This window comes from Oryctolagus cuniculus, chromosome 7, assembly GCF_051225735.1.
Source record: "Oryctolagus cuniculus isolate XC-2025 breed Fujian yellow rabbit chromosome 7, ASM5122573v1, whole genome shotgun sequence".
In the NCBI taxonomy this organism is placed as follows: Eukaryota; Metazoa; Chordata; class Mammalia; order Lagomorpha; family Leporidae; genus Oryctolagus; species Oryctolagus cuniculus.
In genome coordinates, this window is record NC_142873.1 from 75,951,673 (window position 1) to 75,968,774 (window position 17,102).

Below are 17,102 nucleotides of genomic sequence, written 5' to 3' on the forward strand. Positions count from 1 at the left end.
TCATATGTGCTTTTGCTGCTGCACTCATCACATCTCTTAATTATGTGCTTACATCTGTCTTTTCTAATAGATTGTAAATGCCTTAAGAACTCATATTTGAATCCACAAGGCTTACTACTATATGAGGAACACCATAATTACTTAATAAATATTGATGAAATAAATATGTGAGTTAATCAAGGAATAAATTTAGTAAGAGTTGGATGAAGCATCCAAGCCAAAACAGGGAGGAGATGATTGTTTCCCACCATAAAGATGAGTCAGATGGCTGGAGCTGGCTAGAAAAGCAGTGGCAGGTGTTGAGGAGGTGGGGACACAGGAACTTTTAATATTTTGCTGCTGAGTGTATAAATTGCCTCAATAACTAGAGAAACTGTTCAGCAATGTCTCAAAAGCTAAAAATGAGGCTATATAAAAATTTATGGAAAATTGAATGAAAAGATGCTTTCTTTGATGCCAAGAAATGAAATCCATGACTACTTTTTTCTTAATAGACATTTTCCATGAACTCTTTGAAGGCCCTTCAGATATATACCCTATGACCAGCAAGCCCAGTACTCAATATATACCCTGTGGAAATGAATGGAAATTGTAAAGCAGTGTTCGTGGTAATTTTATTCATAATGGCTTCAAATTTGCAACAATACAAATATCCATCAATAGAAGAATAGATTAAAAATCTTTATGGTACATTAAAAAAAGTCACCCTCAAATTAAACAAAAAAAGAAGTGCTGATAGAAATAACATTATGAATGAGAAAGAGAAGCCAGACATACATACAAGGTATGTATGATATGATTCCATCAGAATGAAGTTCAAGGATAAAGCTAATCTGTGGTGGCAAAAGTCAGAATAGTGACACTTAAGGGAGACTGTTCTGGGGTGACAAAAATGTTATTTCTGGAACTGGATGATCCTTACATAGGTGTATACATTTGCAAAAATTCAGAAAACTTTATACTTCAAGTCTCTGCATTTTACCTTGTATAAATTAGCCCTCAAAAAAAAAAAAAAAAAAAAAAAAACTGTAGGAGCCAGCCTTGTGGCACAGCAGTTTAACCTACCATCTGCAACATTTGCATCCCATATGAGTGCCAGTTCAGGTCATGGCAGCTTCATTTCTGATTCTGATCCCTGCTAACATGCCTGGGAAAGCAGTGGGAGATGGTCCAAGTCCTCAGGACCCTGCCACCCATGTGGGAGACTGATGGAATTTCAGACTCCTAGCTTCAGCCTGGCCCGGCCTGGCATTGCAACCATTTGGGGAGTGCACCGTTCAATAGAGAGTCTCTTTACTCTTTCTGTAACTCTGCCTTTCAAATAAATCAATCTTTCCCCAAAAAACTAGTAAAATTATTGGCAGGCATATAATTGGTACAAACTTTTTGGGCTGTCATCTGGCAATATATGTCAAAATCATCCCAATCGACTCTAAAATCCAACTTCTAGGAAGTTATTTCCTCCCAAAAATCATTGAGCACATTCACAAAGATATAAGTGCAGGGATATTTGTCAACTTAGAGTTTATAAAATCAAAAATGGAAACTAATTCAAGCACCTCATGATGTGGGATGATGCAGAATGAAATAGCACAGACATTTCAAAAGAATGTTACTGATGTGGGAAGATAACTATAAACTAGTACTAACTAGACAAAAGTTTGGCATTGTTGTATTTTGCTGTCTCATAGATATATATTCATAAATACATATGTGTATCTGCATGTATGTATTTCACCAGGAAAAGCTCTCCAACAACAAACATGCAACAAAGTGTCATAGTGACTTTTCCCTGGATGGAATTTCAGATGATTTGGTTTGTTTTGGTGTAGTCGATACCTTTTCCCACTTACTTGTACTCTGGTCAGTTATCACTTGTGAAATTTAAACAAATATGTGGATGTGTGATAGCTGCATGCATACAACTGTGTGTGTACAAGAGTGCATGTACAGACAGCCATACAGAAAAAAGGACTTAATTTGACGTAACACTGTGATAAAAGAAGTCTGTATGCCCTTTTTAAATAATAGGTTATCCTTCATAAGGTAAGAATACTACAGGCCAATCTCTATAAGACAAGGGTGAGTCCTGCTTGACTGATACAAACAGGAGCTGTGTCTGATTGATACTATTTAACAAGATGTATTTACCTGTAAAGACTGCTGTAGTTTGAATGTTTTCCCCCTCAAAAAATCATATTGAAATTTAATGGCCTTTAAAACGGTGTTAAGAAGTGGGACATTAAAGTGGTAATGAGGCCATGAGGGCTCTAGGGTGATGCTGTGACAGAAGCAGGTTAGACACTGAGGGAGTAGATTCCTTATAAAAGATGATTTTGGCCCCTTCCTCCCTTCCACTCTCCCTCTCTTTGACCTTCCACTCTGATATGATGCAACAAGTAAGCCTTTGCCAGGTGAAGCCCCTTGACCTTGGGCCTCTCAGTCTCCAGAACTATGAGCCAGTAAATTTCTGTTCATCATAAATTACCTGTTGTTTTTCTTTTACAGTATCACAAATGGACTAAGAGCCAAACAGGAAATTCTCTATCAGGGCTTCCTTGTGTAACACAGTTAAGAAACTCATTACTTGCTATAAAATATAAAGAAGAGTTTCCATTTGGGCATTTAAATTTTAACTGAATTTCCAGTTCTTATACACATATGAGCATGGTTTTACACATATATGAAAGAGTTGGGGTGAGTTGGGGGGTTGCATAGATTTTAGAAAGAAATGTTTTGGGACAAGGAGATGGTTGATGGAGATGGAAATGGCACAATGGAGATGAAGATGAAAAGAAATACATAGGGACAGAGACAGAGGAAATAGAGATAGAGGTGTCATTTTCTAGTCATGGCCAGTGAAAAGTAACAACTCACTTCTGTCATTCTCATTTGACATTCTTTGTTCTGCTTTGTTTCTTCTTACCTTTTGTTTTTTTTTTTATCTTTTATTTAATGAATATAAATTTCCAAAGTACGACTCATGTGTTACAATGGCTTCCCCCCCCATACCGTCCCTCCCACCCACAACCCTCCCCTTTCCCACTCCCTCTCCCCTTCCATTCACATCAAGATTCATTTTCGATTATCTTAATATACAGAAGATCAGCTTAGTATACCTTAAGTAAGTATTTCAACAGTTTGCTCCCACACAGAAACATAAAGTGAAAAATAATAGATGATTTTTTTTAAATGATGATGAAATCAGATCAGACCTATTGTCATGTTTAATCCCAGTGAGAGTCAAGTTGGGAATTGATAATTTCTTTTTTTTTTTTACAGAAGATCAGTTTAGTGTACATTAAGTAAAGATTTCAATCGTTTGCACCCCCATAGAAACACAAAGTGAAATATACTGTTTGAGTACTCGTTATAGCATTAAGCCTCAGTGTACAGCACATTAAGGACAGAGATCCTACATGAGGAGTAAGTGCACAGTGACTCCTGTTGTTGACTTTACAAATTGACACTCCTGTTTATGGCATCAGTAATCTCCCTATGCACCAGTTATGAGTTTCCAAGGCTATGGAAGCCCCTTGAGTTCTCCGACTCTTATCTTGTTTAGACAAGGTCATAGTCAAAGTGGAGGTTCTCTCCTCCCTTCAGAGAAAGGCACCTCCCTCTTTGAAGACCTGTTCTTTCCACTGGGATCTCACTCACAGAGATCTTTTTGCCAGAGTGTCTTGGTTTTCCATGCCTGAAATACTCTCATGGGCTTTTCAGCCAGATCCGAGTGCCTTTAGGGCTGATTCTGAGGCCAGAGTGCTATTTAGGACATCCGCCATTCTATGAGTCTGCTGAGTATCTCACTTCCCATGTTGGATCACTCTCCCCTTTATTTATTCTATCGGTTGGTGTTAGCAGATACTAGACTTGTTTATGTGCTCCCTTTGACTCTTAGTCCTTTCATTATGATCAATTGTGAACTGAAATTGATCACTTGGAATAGTGAGATGGCATTGGCACATGCCACCTTGATGGGATTGAATTGAAATCCCCTGGTATGTTTCCAACTCTGCCAATTGGGGCAAGTCAGCCCGAGCATGCCCCAAATTATACATCTCTTCCCTCTCTTATTCCCACTCTTAAGTTTAACAGGGATCACATTTCAGTTAATTTTCAACACTTAAGAATAACTGTGTGATAATTACAGAATTAAACCAGTCATATTAAGTAGAACAGACAAAAAAAATACTATGAGGGATAATGTATTAAGTAGTCCATTAGCAGTCAGGGCTATGCTGATCAAGTCACCATTTCTCATAGTGTCCATTTCACTTCAGGAGGTTTCCTTTTTGGTGTTCAGTCAGTTGTCACCGATCAGGGAGAACATATGGTATTTGTCCCTTTGGGACTGGCTTACTTCACTCAGCATGATGTGTTCCAGATTCCTCCATTTTGTTGCAAATGACTGGATTTCGTTGTTTCTTACTGCGGTATAGTATTCTAAAGAATACATATCCCATAATTTCTTTATCCAGTCTACCATTGATGGGCATTTAGGTTGGTTCCAGGTCTTGGCTATTGTGAATTGTGCTGCAATAAACATTAGGGTGCAGACCGCTTTTTTTCTTTATCAATTTAAACTCCTTTGGGTAAACTCCAAGGAGTGGGATGGCTGGGTCGAACGGTAGGGTTATATTCAGGTTTCTGAGGAATCTCCAGACTGATTTCCATAGTGGCTTGACCAGTTTGCATTCCCACCAACAGTGGGTTAGTGTCCCTTTTTCCCCACATCCTCTCCAGCATCTGTTGTTGGTAGATTTCTGTATGTGAGCCATTCTAACCGGGGTGAGGTGAAACCTCATTGTGCTTTTGATTTGCATTTCCCTGATTGCTAGTGACCTTGAACATTTTTTCATGTGCCTGTTGGCCTTTTGGATTTCCTCTTTTGAAAAATGTCTATTGAAGTCCTTGGCCCATCTCTTAAGTGGGTTGTTGGTTTTGTTTTTGTGGAGTTTCTTGATCTCTTTGTAGATTCTGGTTATTAACCCTTTATCTGTTGCATAGTTTGCAAATATTTTTTCCCATTCTGTCGGTTGTCTCTTCACTCTCCTGACTGTTTCTTTTGCAGTACAGAAACTTCTCAATTTGATGCAATCCCAATAGTTGATTTTGGCTTTGACTGTCTGTGCCTCCCGGGTCTTTTCCAGAAATTCTTTGCCTGTGCCAATATCTTGAAGGGTTTCTCCAATGTTCTCTAATAACTTAATGGTGTCAGGATGTAGATTTAGGTCTTTAATCCACGTTGAGTGGATTTTTGTGTAAGGTGTAAGGTAGGGGTCTTGCTTCATGCTTCTGCACGTGGAAATCCAGTTTTCCCAGCACCATTTATTGAATAGACTGTCCTTGCTCCAGGAATTAGTTTTAGATCCTTGATCAAATATAAGTTGGCTGTAGATGTTTGGATTGATTTCTGGTGTTTCAATTCTGTTCCATTGGTCTATCCATCTGTTTCTGTACCAGTACCATGCTGTTTTGATTACAACTGCCCTGTAGTATGTCCTGAAGTCTGGTATTGTGATGCCTCCGGCTTTGTTTTTGTTGTACAAGATTGCTTTAGCTATTCGAGGTCTCTTGTGCCTCCATATGAATTTCAGCATCATTTTTTCTAGATCTGAGAAGAATGTCTTTGGTATCTTGATTGGGATTGCATTGAATCTATAAATTGCTTTTGGGAGAATGGGCATTTTGAAGATGTTGATTCTTCCAATCCATGAGCATGGAAGATTTTTCCATTTTTTGGTATCCTCTTCTATTTCTTTCTTTAAGGTTTTGTAATTCTCATCGTAGAGATCTTTAACGTCCTTGGTTAAGTTTATTCCAAGGTATTTGATTGTTTTTGTAGCTATTGTGAATGGGATTGATCTTAGCAGTTCTTTCTCAGTCATGGCATTGCTTGTGTATACAAAGGCTGTTGATTTTTGTGCATTGATTTTATATCCTGCCACTTTGCCAAACTCCTCTATGAGTTCCAATAGTCTCTTAGTAGAGTTCTTTGGATCCTCTAAGTACAGAATCATATCGTCTGCAAAGAGGGATAGTTTGACTTCTTCCTTCTTAATTTGTATTCCTTTGATTTCTTTTTCTTGTCTGATGGCTCTGGCTAAAACTTCCAGAACTATGTTAAATAGCAGTGGTGAGAGTGGGCATCCCTGCCTGGTGCCAGATTTCAGTGGAAATGCTTCCAACTTTTCCCCATTCAATAGGATGCTGGCTGTGGGTTTTTTATAAATTGCTTTGATTATATTGAGGAATGTTCCTTCTATACCCAATTTGCTTAGAGTTTTCATCATGAAAGGGTGTTGAATTTTATCAAATGCTTTCTCTGCATCAATTGAGATAATCATATGGTTTTTCTTCTGCAGTCTGTTAATGTGGTGAATCACATTGATTGATTTGCGAATGTTGAACCATCCCTGCATACCAGGGATGAATCCCACTTGGTCTGGGTGGATGATTTTCCTGATGTGTTGTTGTATTCTATTGGCCAGAATTTTATTGAGGATTTTTGCATCTATGTTCATCAGGGATATTGGTCTGTAATTTTCTTTCAGTGCTGCATCTTTCTCTGGCTTAGGGATTAAGGTGATGCTGGCTTCATAGAAAGAATTTGGGAGGATTCCCTCTTCTTCGATTGTTCTGAATAGTTTGAGAAGAAATGGGATTAGTTCTTCTTTAAATGTCTGGTAGAATTCAGCAGTGAATCCATCTGGTCCTGGGCTTTTCTTTGTTGGGAGGGCCTTTATTACTGTTTCAATTTCTGTTTCAGTTATGGGTCTATTTAGGTTTTTGATGTCTTCATGGTTCAATTTTGGTAGATTGCATGTGTCCAGGAATCTATCCATTTCTGATAGGTTTTCCTGTTTGCTGGCATACAGGTCCTTGTAGTAATTTCTGATGATTCTTTTTATTTCTGTGGTGTCTGTTGTTACGTTTCCTTTTTCATCTCTGATTTTATTGATTTGGGTCTTTTCTCTTCTTTTTTTAGTTAGTTGGGCCAATGGGGTGTCAATTTTGTTTATTTTTTCAAAAAACCAGCTCCTCGTTTGGCTGATTTTTTGTAATGTTTTTTTGGATTCAATCCTGTTAATTTCTTCTCTGGTTTTAATTATTTCTCTTCTCCTACTAGATTTGGGTTTGGTTTGCTGCAGTTTTTCTAGGTCCTTGAGGTGCGCTGAAAGCTCATTTATTTGGTACCTTTCCAATTTCTTGGTATAGGCACCTATTGCTATAAATTTGCCTCTCAATACTGCTTTTGCTGTATCCCATAAGTTTTGATATGTTGTGTTGTTGTCTTCATTTACTTCCAGAAAGTTTTTGATTTCTCTTTTGATTTCTTGAATGACCCAGTGTTCATTCAGGAGCATGTTGTTCAGTCTCCATATGTTTGCATACTTTCTGGGGTTTCCTGAGTTGCTAATTTCCAGCTTCATCCCGCTGTGGTCTGAGAAGCTGCATGGTATGATTCTAATTCTTTTAAATTTGCTGAGACTTGCTTTATGGCCTAGTATGTGATCAATCCTAGAGAAGGTTCCATGCGCTGCTGAGAAGAATGTGAAGTCTGTAGATGTAGGGTTGAAAGTTCTGTAGATATCTGTTAGATCCATTTGGGCAATAGTGTCAATTAAATCTGCTGTTTCCTTGTTGATCTTCTGTCCGGATGATCTGTCTATTTCTGAGAGTGGAGTATTGAAGTCCCCCAGTACTATTGTATTGGAATCTAAATCTCCCTTTAAGTCCCTTAACATCTCTTTTAAATAGACCGGTGCCCTGTAATTAGGTGCATATACATTTATAATAGTTACATCTTCCTGTTGAATTGAACCCTTAATCATTATATAGTGTCCCTCTTTGTCTCTCTTAACAGTTTTTGTATTAAAGTTTATTTTGTCTGATATTAATATGGCTACACCTGCTTTTTTTTTGGTTTCTGTTGGCATGGAATATCTTTTTCCAACCTTTCACTTTCAGTCTGCATGCCTCTTTGTTAGAGAGATGTGTTTCTTGTAGGCAACAAATAGTTGGGTTGTGTTCTGTGAGCCAGTCAGCCAAACGGTGTCTTTTAACTGAAGAATTCAGACCATTAATGTTCAATGTGACTATTGATACGTAGTGACTTTGCCCTGCCATTTTCCCAGAAATATTTTCTAGTATATGCTTTGAGCTTCCCATGCTCTTTTACTGTTGGGTGTTCTTCCTTTCCCTTCTTTCATATTGATGGCCGTGTTTCTGTGTTTCTGAGTGTAGCACATCTTTAAGTATCTTTTGCAGGGCCGGACAAGTGGCCACAAAGTCTTTCAATTTCTGTTTGCTATGAAAGGTCTTTATTTCACCTTCATTCACAAATGAGAGCTTGGCAGGATATAATATTCTGGGCTGGCAATTTTTCTCTCTTAGCACCTGTGCTATGTCTCGCCATTCCCTCCTAGCTTGTAGGGTTTCTGATGAGAAATCAGCTGTGAGTCTGATTGGAGATCCTCTGAGAGTAATCTGACGTTTCTCTCTTGCACATTTTAGGATCTTTTCTTTATGTTTCACTGTGGTAAGTTTAATTACCACGTGTCGTGGTGAGGATCTCTTTTGGTCATGTTTATTGGGGGTTCTATGAGCTTCCTGTACTAGGATATCTCTGTCCTTCTCCAAACCTGGAAAGTTCTCTGCTAGTATCTCACTAAAAAGGCCTTCGAATCCTTTCTCTCTCTCCATGCCTTCAGGAACTCCTAGAACTCGAATGTTGGTTTTTTTAATAGTATCCTGTAGATTCCCAACAATATTTTTTAGGTTTCTAATTTCCTCTTCTTTTCTTTGGTTTGACTGTATGTTTTCCTGTGCTCTATCTTCTAAGTCCGATATTCTCTCTTCTGCTTCACCCATTCTGTTTTTAAGGCTTTCTAATGTGTTTGTCATTTGATCTATTGAGCTCTTCATTTCATTTTGATTTCTCTTCACTATAACACTTTCCTGTTCTACTAGTTTCTGAGTTTCATTTTGACTCTTCCTTAAAATTTCATTTTCACGAGAGAGATTTTCAATCTTGTCCATTAAGGATTTCTGTAGTTCAAGGATTTGCTTTTGAAAACTTCTAAATGTTCTTATCATAAATTTTTTGAAATCCGTATCTTGCATTTCTTCTATCTCATCATCTTCATACTCTTGGCTTGGGGTGTTTTGCTTATTTGGAGGCATCATAGTGTCATTGTTGATCTTGCTCCCTCTATTTCTGTGTTTGTTACTCGGCATAGTTAATTCTTCTTGCGTCACTGTGCGTTTTTTTTTTTTTTTTTTTTTTTTTTTTTTTATACTGTGTCCGTGTTAAGTGGACTGCCTGCTGTTGGAGGAGTCTTGGAGGCTTGAGATGGGTGCGGCCTGAGAGCTCTGCCTGGTTCTTCCTGGTTAAGGGTGTGCAAAGGTGACACCCTCAGGTTGTGCTTGGTAAATCTCTCTCTTTTTATTTATTTATTTATTTTATTTATTCAGGGGGTAAGTAACACCGCAGGGCACGGCTGTGCAGAATTGATGGTATTTAGCTTCCAGTCTTTGGCTCCTCTGGACTCCCACTGGGTTGCCTAGGCTACTGAATTGTAGTGACTCAGTTCCTTAGCTCTCCCCCATTGATATGTAAATCCAGAGAGGAGGCCTGCTCTTTGTCTCTTGGGAATTCTTCAAGCCTTGCAGCCTTGTAACCTTTGCAAGGTTAGGGGGAAGAGAAACCCCGAAGCTTTTTTTTTTCCTTCTTTCCGGTAGTGAGTTTGCTGCACTTTCCGGCCCCCCTCTAGATTCTGACCCCCGTTTCCCCACCAATGTCTCGGGTTATTGAGCTCACCTCCCCTTCCAGCGCCGATGTGTGGACTCGGAGCCCTGAGCGTCCCAAGTCTCCCCGCTGTTGTCTGTGTGGCATGCACTCCCCTTGGAGCACTGGCGCGCAGACCCTGGGGCTTCTGCGGCTGGGTCCCGCGACTTGGCTTCCGCGCGGTGGGTGACCTTGTTCTCCCAGTAGGTCCTCCGATTCACGGCTGCTCCATCCAGAAGGGTTTCCCGTGCAATTTTTTCCTGGTTCTTTTTTCTGCGGCTACCGTAACTCCCCTTTTATTAAACTAAATTTTCCCAGACTATCGGTGCGCGCCCTCACTATTCCGCCATCTTGGCTCCACCTCAAGCCTGTTTCTTCTTACCTTTTGACTATCTGTTGATTCTCAATGATTAGATGCAAAGTCACGAAAATTCCTTCTACAGTTTTTCTCAGTGTGTAATTGTTACAACTCAAAGACCTGAAATTTATTGAGCCAGGTGCAACCCATTTATGTAACCTTGCAACATCCTATAATCCTGATACTGCACATCACCCCTTCCACCCTGTTTCAGATCTAAGTGCTCTGATCAAAGCCATACATTATATTCTTACATGATTATGTTTTATTCTGAAAAAATATATAGGCTGAGGTTTATGGAGAACTTGAATGTTAAAGAACTATTTCCTTAAATGATTTTAGAATCAGTTGCTGTCCTGACACTACATTACTCCAGAAAACTTTTCTGTTTCCTGCAAACATAATGCTCTGCATAAACGCAGTATCAGAATATTCCTACTAATGCATCATCCTGTCTCATCTTTAGGACTCCCTTCAAGTTCTACAAATTGTCCCAATAACATATTTTAGCCAGAGGATGCAGCTGAGAATCACACATGGTGTTAAGTTCTATCCCTCATTTCTTTCGGTCTGGAAGAACTACCAGTGTTTCCTTGATGCCTGTGACCTCAAATTTCTGAAGATTACAGGCCAGTTGTTTAGTAGTAGATCCCTCAACATGGATCTTTCTAGTGTTTCTCACAACACAGGTTATGCATCTTTGGCAAGACTGTCACAGAAGTGACATTGTGTGCTTAGTACATTCTATCAGATAGCATAAAATCTTGACTTGTCTCATTAATGATGTTCACATCCATCATTTGATGTAAACCTAAGCCCCCAACCAGTGCCTTGAATGCAGAAACTAGATACCATCAGTCCCAGCCTCCTAGCTTCCCTCACTTAGCTTAAAATTAACTCACTGTGTGGAGGGGTAGTACAGCCAACCCTACAATGTTCTAATCACTGGACTCATGAGGTCATTCGCTTCCTTAATAGATAACACCTGGAGGACCAGATTTGTTTTAAGAGGTTTTGTTTAGGGGTCTTCCAGGTCCACCTGGGACAATTCCAGACCCAGGGCAGAAAGTACTGAATTCCACTTGACCGCCATAAAAACACCCTGAAGAGTATGGCTTTGCAGACCAGTCAGGAACTGGGACATGAGTTGAACATGTAACCAGACCAAGTAACCACTGTGACTCAAAACCAACCCTGAGCACCTCTCTGGAGGCCAACAAGTGACGGTCCCCATCCTTCATTCCCCCGACTCCTGACTCTCCCTTCCTTGCAATCTCTTTAAAAACCCCAAAGCACCCTCCTTCAGTTGACAGCAGTTCTTGAGACATGAATCTCCTACCTCCTCATCTATTAATGTATTGAACTTTCTCTACCCTTTACCCACAAAGTTTGTCCTCATTTTGATTCAGAACTAGGGACAGGTATTAAGCTTTTGGGAACAGATTAAAGAGGTATCTGGTAGTCTTCTCCAAAAAAGTTACTCTTTCTCTGTGTATAGTTAATAAACATTCTGTTGAAAGCTATTTTGAGACTACGTAAGTATCCATTTCTTAATCAAATTATGAATTACTCACTTCTTATTTATATGTATGTGGAACAAAAGTTTCATATTTTATTCAATTTGAGTTACAATCTATTATAAAAATAAAAATAACTTATCTTGATGTTTAAACTGTCCTCACATTGGTCAGTGGGAGCCCCTGCAAGTTAGTGTCTGAATTTCTGACATGCTTCAATCATTCTTCCATTGTGTCTTCACTTTCTGGCACAACAATCTCTTCTAGCTCATTTATTTTCTCAGCACTAATCCTAGAATCAGTCATTGCTCCAAGGATCTCTGGTTTCTTTTATCATATAATATCATTCATAAACTGAGGTCTGGGTACTAGGTGTACTCAGTGATATGAGACGGCTGTTACTCCAAGTTCTTTCAGTAGACAGAGTTTAGGAATATGCAGATGCATGCTCATGTGTGTATACATGTACATATATATCGAACTACATTTATGCTAATATTATTTCTCTATCTATCTATAATCATGAGTTCACACTAACATCTTTAATTTCAATCAAATACCATAGGGTTTATTATAGACTTCCTCCATATACATGTGTATCTTCTCCAAAAGTGAGATATCTGGATCCCATTATCTCTAATTATTTATGATTTTTATTTATTAACCAATGTAGAACCATTCCACCATCTCTATTGCCATTATTTCTACTACACAAAACACTTCTCACCCAGCTCATATGCTGACACCTCAAACTAGGTGCCTCTTGGTGTACACACCTTCTTCACTCTGTAGACTCTCACACCACATTCTAACTCCCAACCCAAACTTGTGACACCAACTCTACTCTTCTTGACAAGGTCTAGTGCCAAACCCAGATCACCCGTCCAGATAGAAAACTTCCTGATTCTCTATAACTTTTGGCTATAAGAATGACATGTTTAGTAAAGGAGGGGAAAGAGAATGGAAGGAAAGAAAAAGGAAGGGTAAAGAGCCATGGGTTATATTTTATTCTTATTTCTCTTATTTCTTCCATTTCATTCCCCAGTTTAAATGAATATTTTACAATTACCCACATAATACTTTGTCCCAAGTACAATTCTGTTTCTCCATAAAGAAGCATGTCCAAATAAATTGAGGTTCCAATTGCTATGAAAATAAGAAAGCTTGTGTGATGTAGAAAATGGATTCAATTTTAATTCAAGGGTTCACATAACTGTGATGAACAGTTATATACATGTTTGGATGTCACTAGAGAAGTCTGGTTAAAGGTAAGTCCTGTGCCTTATAGATACATCAGTAGCAGTTAAAGTCACATATTTGTGGAATAGTTATTAAGAGACCCATAGCCTAAATGACAGAAAATTAAGGTAAAGGCTCCAGATGCTATCAGCAGTTAAGGAAGGAGAGATCATTTAGGGATGCTCAGTGATTCGGGAAGGTCTCACAGTATATGATGAATGTCAATGTGGCTGGCTGTATCTGATAAAATTCTTTGGTGACAAATCATTGAAATCCACACTGGTGGCCCGGCGCCACGGCTCACTAGGCTAATCCTCCGCCTGTGGCGCAGGCACACTGGGTTCTAGTCCCGGTCGGGGTGCCGGATTCTGTCCCGGTTGCTCCTCTTCCAGGCCAGCTCTCTGCTGTGGCCTGGGAGTGCAGTGGAGGATGGCCCAAGTACTTGGGCCCTGCACCCACATGGGAGACAAGGAGGAAACACCTGGCTCCTGGCTTCGGATCGCTGTAGCGCACTGGCCGTAGCAACCAAGGCGGAGGATTAGCCTAGTCTCAAAAAAACCCAGAATCTACAAAGAGATCAAACAATATTTTTTAAAAAAATTAATAGAAAGGGAAATTTTTAAAAATGATATTATTAAATCCAGGTTAAAAGGAAAATTTTGAAATTGAGGATGTAATCAACCATGTGAAATGTTGCAAAAATAGAAGATCTACACAATAGCCACTGGATGTTGGAACTCAGTGGAGACCTTGTCAGTTTCAGTAGCAGTATGAGGAGTAAAAGAGAACGGACCAAGAGGACATGTAGGATGACCTTAGTCTCTCTAACCCAAGACAAGAGGGAAGATAAAGATGAATGGAATTAGAAGAGGGAACAATGAAACCATGGGATTTTATGCCTGATGATTTCTGTTTTCTCCCTGGAAATTCATTGATCTGAATGGAGGAGGGATAAGATAGGAGTTGGGGAAGGATGGTCAAGATGACAAAAGCCAGCTATGGAGACTTGGTAGAAGGAGCTTTGTAAGAAACTGGGTTACACACATACTCTAAAGAGGACCTTTTCCTTTTTGTCATGTTCCCCTAAAGATAACTCTCTAAGCAATTTCTGCTAATTGAAATGTTACTGCTGAAGGCTCAATTTTCCATTTTCTGTATCTTGGTCCTGAGATGAAAAGAAATGGAGGAAACAATTGAGTCACCACCACCACTTTATTGGGGAAGGTGCTGAGGGGAGAATCCTGTAGGAGAAGATTTTTTTAGTGGCCCTCTTGTGACTAACTTGTAGTTTTAAGAAGCACCGTGTGTAGACACAGCCACACTGAGCCTTACTGGCATTTCTGATTACACTCGTTCCATTATCAAGAGTTACACACTGACTTCCCTCAGTCGAATGCAGCCTCAGAGGCTGACTATACTAGGAGTCTCTCCCACACTCTGCAAATCTCTGAGTTCTGCTTTCTCAGCTGTTTATCTTGCCCTCTACATCTGTTCAAGAAGAGACAGCTTCCAGACATTGTGCCCCTGGAACAACAGAAAACTCTCTACTCCTATTTTCAGACTTCAAAGACCTCTTTTCTTTTGGCTAGATTTAAACTCTGTGTCCATACAAATGAGAAACAATGCTACTGGTAGCCAGAAAAAATTCTCCTCAGCATTCCATCTTCCCATCCCTGCCCTTGTATATGTGGAGACAGAGAGGATTTAGATATAAATATGAATGTGTGTGTGTGTGTGTGTGTGTACAGTAAACATACACACATAAGTGACATGAGTGGTTTCCAAAAAATTCGTGGAAACTGTGTATTCTGGAAAAAAAACTCTGTGGATTTCATATTTTTGCACCAAAATAAATTCAAATTTAAGCCAATTTTCCACAAACATTATGAAGTACATTCATAATGTATGTGCAGCCGGTCCCAAACTTAGGATAGATGGCTTGACTTACAATGTTTTGACTTCACTGTGGTGAGAAAGCCATACACATTCAGTAGAAAGTGTTCCTTTTAGACAGTGCATCTTTTCCTGGGTTAGCAATACTCAGCACAATACTTTCCTGATGTTGGGACAGTGGCATTAAAATCACAGCTCCAGTCAGCCCTGTGATCACAGGCAAGGCAATCAATACTCTACAGTGTGCTGTGTTCCTCAATTATAACATGCAGTAGATTAGAGGTAATAAGGGTACTTTCAATTTATGATGGGTTTATTGAGACATATTCCATCATTAGTCTCTCTCTCTCTCTCTCTCTCTCTCTCTATCACACACACACACACACACACACACACACACACTCATGTTGCATCATTTTTCCAAGTTCTTCTGATAGGTTTGTGCTGTTGCTCTCACATTCAAAAGTCTGGCCGCCAACCTTGTATATTCATAAGCAATTAACTAGCCAGGAATTAGAGTAGGGTTAGCTAACACAACTAACTATTAAATGTTTGTAGTATTAAGCTAGCTACCACTGGACTCAACACCTGGGTCCTTGGCCATTGTGTCTGAGTGCATCAGACACACACAGTCAGCCCCATTGAAGCCAAGTTCCCTGGCATCTCCACATGATACCTGAAAATGGTTATTAAATGGTGTCCTTAGATAGATATGCCTATTTTCAATGTCATGGTGGGAATCTCTGGGAATGTATTTGCATATGCTGGGCATCACTGGCCAACCATAGATTACAGACATGACTTTTGCTCTCAGCAACATGCACCTTCTGTGAGCCATAGATCTTTCATCTGTGACAGAAACTAAAAAATTCTATAGGACAACAATAGGCCAAAAAATGAGCTTTGGGGTATAGTAATTTACACATATATCACCAGGGCAGGCCACAAAAATAATCTATGGGGAGCTTCAGGCATCCAGCAAGCAGAAGTCAAGTTTTATGTGAGAAATACTCAGTTTTAAAATGTTGATAGGAGATGCTGCTTTATTAAGTGAGTGCCCCTGGAAACACCGCATGTAGGGGTACCCACAGTTCCTTAGAGCTTGTGTTTGCAAGTTTTCTCTTAGCTATGGAGCACTCAGAATTAAAGTCCATCGGCGATAAAGCATGATGCTGTCACAGCCTACCACAACTGTTGCTCATTTGTTCTGCTTCGTAGCTTTCAGACACAAGTATCCAAACACACAATCAGCCCACTTTCCCAATCTGGGTCTGCAAGATGCGATGCAAAATGTCCTTCTATGATGATACTCATAAATACACACACACAAACTTACACACACCTCTCTTTTACACCACACTCAATATTTTCTTGGATAGAGAGAAAGATTTTTTCTACATCAGTAAAAACTATGGCAGTCAAACCATAAGACAACAGATAAAGCACAAATTCCAGAAGAATAGAGAAAACCTACTATTCTCATTATGAATACCAGTGCATGCTTTGTTTTGTCCATCTCAGAGAGTCTATATATTGGTGGCGTATGAAAGAGTCATTTGGATTAATTTAGAGAAAAGAGTGACTACAATGCCCAATATATATTCGTTAACCACACTAGTCCCCCCCAAGACCCCACCACCACCAAGGCTATACCCTACCTGTGTTTCTCCTCTTCCCTACTCTACCTTCTCGCTCCCTCTGCCCTAGTCAGAGATATCCCAAAGAGCTGTTATCCTGGCATGACTTCCAAAGCCCCACATTTTGAAATGATGCACAGCCACAGCACAAAGGCAGTGATGAAGAGCTAGCGTCTGGTGGCTAAAATCTCAGTGTGCAAAAATAGCCTGACTCTGGCTGTCCTTCATCCTTCGGAAGACCTGTTTCTGAAACCTCTGCCAACTGCCAAATGCTTTTCTCGATCTACTTAGACTTTGTGGAGTGAGTGGTGCAGTGCAGTGAGCTAAGCTGCCACTGGGGATGCCCACAGCTCATATTCGAGTACCAAACTTGAGTCCAGGCTACCTGCATTTCTAATTCAGCTCCATGCTAATGCACCTGCGAGGCAGCCAATGATGGCCCAAGTATTTGGGCTTCTGCCACCCACACGGGAGATCTAGATGGAATTCCTGGCTCCAGACTTCGGCTTGGCCCAGCTCGAGCTCCTTCAGGCACTGTGGAGTGAATCAGCAGGTTGAAGATTTCTCTCTTTCCCTTTCTCTCTCATTTCCTCTGTCTCTCCCTCTTGTCACTCTGTCTTTCAAAAAAATAAATCTACTTTCAAGACAGAATGTCCTTCATGCTT